Here is a 7,686-nt window from a genome sequence, read left to right as displayed (position 1 = left end):
AGTTAAACCAGAAAGTAGAAAAAAAGCACCTGCCCTTCCACCCATAAGAGAAGAAGGGAAACACAGACTCTGATGAGATTTGAACTCAAGACCCCTGGCTCAGTAGACCAGTGTTCTACCTCCTGAGCTACAGAACCACAGAAAAGTCATTACTACCAAGTCTTGAACCCAGGACCCTGTGCACTACAATCACAGCAACGTATAAGAGAAGAAGGGAAACACAGGTTCTGATGAGATTTGAACTCATGATCCCTGGTTTAGTAGACCAGTGCTCTAACCCCTGAGCTACAGAGTCTGTAAAGTTTGCCTACTTTAAAATGTGTTTTTTTATTGTATTAATATACTGTTCAAAGGATAATTTGTCGACTACAGTATAGTAATGCCTAGTAATTTTATTGTCTTCACTACTTAAAGGTGTATATGGTTTAGAATCTTATGATGCCAACCTATGATCACTTTCCTACTATATTGCTTTGTTCCTATGACAGGTCATGTGACCTTGTGAGCCCAGTAGTGTGCAAGTGACATGCTTGAGATTATACATATTCATATGCACAATACTGGATCACTACAAGCACAGCTAAGAGCCCAGATAATGGCTGTAAATAAATTCCTTACTATGTTTATAAGTCCAAAGGAAAGGAGTGTGCCTGACAGCAATCAGAGGAAAATACAGAAAGACAAGGGGAAAGGAAGAGTGGTACTGCAATGTGGAGGCAAGAGCACATTTTTTTTGTGGGACAGGTGCCAATTTTATTATATTTTCAAGAAGGGTAAATGCTACACAGGGAACGTGTGGGTTGGAAAACAAGTAAAGGGATGGCAGCAGGGACAGACAAATCAATACCAAGGAGAGAGAAAGACTTGTGGGGGTTTTAGCTCAAATGGGGTGGAAAGCAAAAGGAAAGACACAGACAGACAAAGGGAGGACAACTACTGATATGGAGGACTAGACAGCATAGTAGGGAGGAACATGAAACACGAGAAAGGGAATACCATGATGGAGGACAGGGTAGAGTGTGCACTGCTGCACCCAACATGAAGTTAGTCACCTCCATGACCACCCTCATGGCTGGGCCCAGCCTGCGCTGGCCTGCTGGCCAAGGCCAGGCAGCTGTGTATCTCTATCAGTTGCATGAGGACATGCTCCAGAATGCCATTGTGGATGTTCTCCCAGCCATTGGTCCACCAAGGCTATTACCAGACCTTCCACCTGTTGGATGATGTGCTGACACCTTAGTGACACCCACCATTGGGGAGCCTAACCCACCTCATCACAGACAGACCACAACAGAGGACTAGGGAGCCCTTCAAGTCATCCCTTGCTTGATAACCTATATCACCTTGCACAGAGGCAGGCCTGGAAACCGATAGGGCCCCAGCAGGTGATCGCAAGGCAAGTCCACAGTTTAGTGGCCACTACAAGAAACACATCCATTGCAAGAGATGACACATCATAAAATATTAACATAAATGGAGCGAAACAAAACAACACAGGACAATTAAAAATGGACACAACAATGAAGGTCACAACAAAACCAATGCAAGCATCAGTAATGTCTGCTATACTGGGTAGCGATATAGGCCCTGGAGAAGTAAAATGCTGTTAACTATGTGATGCAAACCAAAAACAATATAGAGGCCTGACACAAATGTACCACAGAAGTATGCATACTAGAAGGGGCAAAATGAAGTACTGCCTAACCAGGTCCCTGAAATGTGAGACTTTTGGAGTGTCCTTGAGTTGGAAACAGTGTGGCTGCAAGGATCTGTGAAGTTGATCTGAACAACCCCCTTAGCATGTAGACCCAGCTTGGAGGGGCTTATCAGGAGGTGGCAGACCTGGCCTACAATCCTTCTTGACACTGGGGACACTCTGCCTTGTATACTTTGTCACAGAATTCCAGAATGAATACACATGGGATACTGAAATCCTTCCTAATACTGTTCCATTACATATGACAGCCACCATGAAGCATCACCTCACAGTATGGTATATGCAAGCCCTCTGCTGTACACCAGGTATAATTGACACAGGCAGGAGCAGTGAATGGCCATTGTAAAAGTAAGGCACGACAAGTTGACAACAGCATTGTCTGTTAATGGCAGGTTAGATGGATATGGATGTGGCACTGAATGTTGCCAAAGCAGACAATTCCACCAGGAATGGTGGTGGTATACCACTGTCAGTTCAGTCTGCATCAATATGACACCATTAAGAATCTATGGTGGCAGGATGGACAGTATAACAGCTGAACCTACAGTTAGAAAGAATGTGATAAATAAAGCAAAGCAATGTTGTACTCAATGACATAAAATCATTAGCTTCACTGCAAACATGGACATTGAATCAAGTGACTAAGAGATATACAGCTATAACATCAATTCCATATATGTACTCCAATGCCGGGACATACAGCCATACTTCCTTGTGCATATCATCTTGTTTTCTTCTATTTTACCTGATGAAGAAAAACAGAAAAAAAGAAACATGACCATGAACACCGATAACTGCATATAGCTGAACAAGAATTCCTACATGTGTATTAGCAACCACCAGATCCTACCACTCACTGTACAGCTCTGGCTACCTCTCTCTAACCTCTTCTTCCCATGGACAGAGAATGTCACAGTGGTGCCTCATCAAGTCATTGTAATGATGTCAACACTGCTCATCCGGATCTGTGATGCCTGCAGCATCACTCACCTTCCTGGCAAGGCAGTGACAAGTATCCACCTTGTTACCCAGTAGGTGTTCACAGTGGTATCAATGCAGGGGACAGAAAAATATTTTGATTTCTCACCTGCACCAGGCAGGAGCTCTTCCACACACAGGTCCTTCAAAAACCACATCTGCTTCACATGATGATAACGGCAGGAAAATTGTAGCAGATTCACACTGATGCACAATGTGGGAACCACATGATACACATCAACAGGCATCATGAAAGCACAATGTAGCCCAATGCCATTACACAGTCATAGTAACAATGGTGCTTCCTGGGGAGGGGTGACCAGGCACACTGGACACAAGTTGTTAGGCCTGTACATACCACAAAGGTGTCCATGGTTGTAGGTGGGCATAGCACCTTTTTTGGTTCGCAAGGCAGATGTCAAGAAGCCTGTGGTTCATGGAAGTCACAGACAGGGAGACAGGGAGTACAGGGAGGGTTATGATGGATCACTGCACAGCACATTGGTCTACAGACTACAGGAGTGCCACCATCTGCTGTGGTAAGGGTACATAGGCAGGTGGGGATGGTGACTGGATAATTGTAAGATTCTTTTATTGTGAGGAGGGTTGCTGCACAGCAACACATTAATAAGTGTTTGCAGAGGACAGTAAGGATAAAATATTGAATAAGATAAGAAGGGCCACAAATACAGACAGCAGTAACCCACCAGATACATGTTTGAGGGGTTGTGTGAGGTGAAGTATGTTCTCTGGCAGGTATCTGAGATGAAGAGCGATGTGTCACAGTGCACAGGCTCTGCATCCATAGATCAGGTATGGTACATAGTGGATAGAGCAGGATTAGTAAGGCACAGTTCAGAACTGATACAAGGTGCAGGTGAATATGTGGGCACACAATAGCCATATCTTGTTGATACAGGTATGTAGATGCTGATGAAAACATTCATGTCATTTATGTCCCAGCAGAATCCATCCCCATACCATCCTATGGGGCTGTTGCAGAAATGTGTCTTGTGATGCTGGACTGCAGTAGGCATCTTATGGTGGTGCAGCTGCCACATAGCTGTGTGATGTGTACAGATGGTGCTGAGTATATTTCGTGCCCATTCAGTGACCGTAGGTGTATACTCACATTTGCAGGTGGATACATGGCACCTAAAGAGTGGAAATATCTCAAGAAGTTTCCCCAAGCAGAGACCGATGTGCTATCATAATCCTACTGGAGCATGAATGGCAGATTATGAGCAAAGGCAAAACTAACTGGACCTTGTAAGAACAGTCATTGGGAACTTGCGTACCTTCATTGATAAAATACCCTCCTTTGGTCACCCTATCAATGTAGTGGTTAGAAAATCCTTTTATCTTGTACAATTTATCATTTTTGGTAGCCATTCAAGGTCTAAAGAAGTTATGGCCCACTTTATTCCTCCCTTATTAGCCCATCATTGAATATAATGCACTCTTTGACATGTATCTCACTAAGCGCCTAAACTAGTTCTACAGAACTCAATGTTTTCTCACCAGAAAGATCTCAGATGATCTCAGACCTCAGTAACCTTGACTACTTTGATATATTAAAAGCCTTGCCTCTCTAGTCATTGTTATATAGTGTCCTGATGGGAGATCTCTGATTATCCTATGTTGTGAATGACTTGGCACTCTTTGAACTCTGTCAACTAAACAAAACCAGTGTTAAAGCAAATACACAGTCTAGGGACCTAAACAAGGACATTGACAACCTTCAAATGCTTGATCCCACACAGTTTGATTTGTCAAAGGGAGATTATGCCTGTTAACTTGATCTCCTTCTTCGAAACAGTCACCAAAGCCATGGATGAGGGCAAGACAGTGCACACCACCTACATTGACCTAGCCAAAGCTTTCAACACTATTCCCCACTTGGGCATAATAGATAAACTCTCCCAGCTAGGCATTAACCCATATGTTACCAGATGGGTAGCTAACTGGCTCACTGATAGAACTCACTCAGTCAGAATAGGCGAAGCCACCTCTAGTAGTAGACCCATAACAAGCAGTGCACACCAAGGATCGGTCTTGGGGGCTCTACTGTTTGAGATATACTTTTCTGAGGTGCAAGCCAAAATCAGTGATCTGTGGCTGACCAAGTTTGCAGATGAGTGCAAGCTGGGCACTGTCATAAATTCCCCTGGTGATGTGATCATCCTCCAAGAGGGCCTTAACCAAACTAATGACTGGTACCAGAAGCATGGCCTCAAACTGAATGCCAAGAAATGCATGATTATCCCCTTTGGGGAAAAGGTCATTGCCACTAATTATGACATTAATAACAAAGTACTAAGCATGCAATCAGTTGTGAGGGGCTTGGGTATCCAGATTGATAGCAACCTGATTTTTGACCACCACATTGCCTCTATTGTACGGAAGGATTTCTACTTGGCTCACCTCATAACTAAGAGTATTTCATCCAGAAACAAGGAGGTCTTAACATCCCTGCACTCCGCTCTTATCAGACCCATTATCAAGTACAATACCCTCTTCGGCACATACCTTGCCCAGCACATGCAGCAGTTGGAGAGACCACAGAGGTTCCTGACCAGGAAAATCCAGGGTCTCAAACACCTCTCCTATACAGATAGGCTAAAAGCCCTGTCCCTCTACTCAGTCTCATACAGACTGCTTGGAAGTGACCTGTGTCTGGCATATAAGACCATCTCAGACTCAGCCTTGATGGAGTTGCTGCATATCTGTAAGTCAAACTCCACTTGTGCAACCTGCATGCAAGATTTCAACCTGGTCTGTGACAGTAATAGAACTTGTTGGTGGGATAGGCTTGTGTCCCAAAGACTCCCCATCTGTGGAATAGACTTACACTCCATGTTAAGCAGAGTACCTCATTAACCCTCTTTAAGAGGAACCTGGACGACTGGATGGGAAACAGAAAATATACCCATGGGATCCTACCTGTGTCCCTGCTGGACAGGGAAACAGGTGCAGACTTTGTGGGAACATGGGTGAAATTCTTGGCTAGGCTTATAAGGGCCTCTGGGCCAATAGCCTAGTATTGTACTATTAACCTATGAACCTAAACCTATATTATCACATCAACAGCACCAAATGATGTGACAGTTGTCTAATTAGACATATTCCGCATTTGTGAAATAGGCTGCCCTTATATTTCAAGCAGGGTACTTCCATAGCAACCTTTAAAACCAGTCTGGATAACTGGCTGGCTGCTCTCAAATTTTCACCTGGAATACATGAGGAAAATCTACTTAATGAGGGACATTGTTAGTCAGTCATCAGTACCAGGTGATATGGTTGAGCTTTTTGATGCTCTACTTGGCTGTAAGTTTATTAAGAACTTATGAACTTATAAAGATGTGAACTGGTTGCCAATGTTAATGTAGCTGGTAGTCACAATAGATAAGCCTATCAGGTCCATTGCAGGGCCATCAATGTGATCCTACAAGCCTGCACAAAGACCCATATCACTGTGCAGAACAGAATGACCAAGGGTAGGGGTCCACCATCATAGGCATCCTTTTTGCTATAGAAGAATTCCTGGTGTCTCTGTCCAGGGAGAATGAAAGAACCCTGATACCAGGTTGAGGTGTGGATGTGGGAGCTAAACTAGAATAACCATTTGGTGTCTCTGCTGAGGATGCATCAGCCTAGTATTTCATGATGGCGGTGACATGTTTTTGTGGCATCAGTGACATATTTTTGTGGCGTGCTGATGCCATGAGCTCAGGGATGCTCAATATCACCACCTCTTTACTACTGGTACATCTAGGATGCAGGCATGAAGGCACATGAAGGTAATGCCACACAAGGTATGTCTGTTTACATTGTAGGCAGAACAGTTAACTGTGCTGTTGTTGCAACACTGGCAATTGATGCTGTTACATATTACCAATGTTATACATGGGTCATAATCTATCTACTTTCACAGGTGCAACTGTCATGGGGTCCTCTGCCATGGAACAGGACATGCTTGATGTCATTGCTATATCAATTAATGATGATGGTGGCAGCCAAAAACTAGCACAGTCTGAGGAGCACAGTGCCACTGTTGCCAACAGGAATTGTGCCAGGCACAATACCACCTATGCCCATTGACATAGCTCTGTTGCCTGTGAAACCTGCCCCCACCTCTCCAGAGTCTGTAGAAGGGCAGGTCAAGCCTCACACCCGTACAAAGGGTGCACCATCATCTCCTGCTACATGGCAGAAGTAGGTAGTGGCACCACCACAGAGAATAGGGATAGGGGTTGAGAGTGGTGGGCCAATAGCCATCAATACTGTGGCTCCTGCTCATCATCCAAACTGTCTGCCATAGCAGATGTGCAGGGCAATCATCCAGGCACAGGTGGATGACATCACTACTATGGCAGAGGCGAAAGGTATACTTCAAGGCCTACAGGAAGTCATAGGTGAGGGATTTACCCGACTAATTGGCATGTTGGATAGGCACATGGGTACCTCCACTGCATCCATGGGACCATGTAACTAGCTTGGTCAGCTCCTTTTGTGACATGAGGGGTGGCAATATGCACTATCACACACTGGCTAATACAGCTACTAATTCGAGCATCTTAGAACTGTCTCTATATATGTTCACTGAAAAATCTCAAACTCACTAGTGCCAACAGCTCATCAAACAATTTTTATACATTTCTGAATTGCTCTGTCATGTTGTTTGTCCTCATTTGTATTTGCAATTCAGTTCAGTATCACAATGTTAATAATTTTCAGACCATTATACAATCATTAGGCTAGGATGCTAAATATGCAGTTTTTGCCAAGATTACCGATGATGCTACATGTTTCTGAATCAGCCCCACCATGCATGTCACTGCTTACTGCATCATTTTGTCTAACACAGTGTGTTGTTCATCTCTGGATCCTGGCCATGTACTTACATGCACTTTGTGAGCAACTTGTTGATTTAACAAGTTTGTCTCTAAATCCCCTTTATACTGCTGTTGCTTTTCAAATCACTGTTACAT

The 7,686-nt window shown here is 44.0% G+C and overlaps 1 non-coding gene across 1 annotated transcript; it reads right to left on the bottom strand.

Annotated features, from left to right (window-relative positions):
* Window positions 1-222: 222 nt before the first annotated feature.
* Window positions 223-295, bottom strand: TRNAS-ACU. Its single transcript has one exon. It is a non-coding gene; the product is annotated as a tRNA-Ser (tRNA).
* Window positions 296-7,686: the final 7,391 nt, after the last annotated feature.

The sequence above is a fragment of the Protopterus annectens genome, chromosome 1.part2 (assembly GCF_019279795.1).
Source record: "Protopterus annectens isolate FY-2018-M chromosome 1.part2, PAN1.0, whole genome shotgun sequence".
Lineage (NCBI taxonomy): Eukaryota > Metazoa > Chordata > Ceratodontiformes > Protopteridae > Protopterus > Protopterus annectens.
Note: the sequence above shows the minus strand (reverse complement) of the source record. Positions and strands in the feature narration are given on the sequence as shown.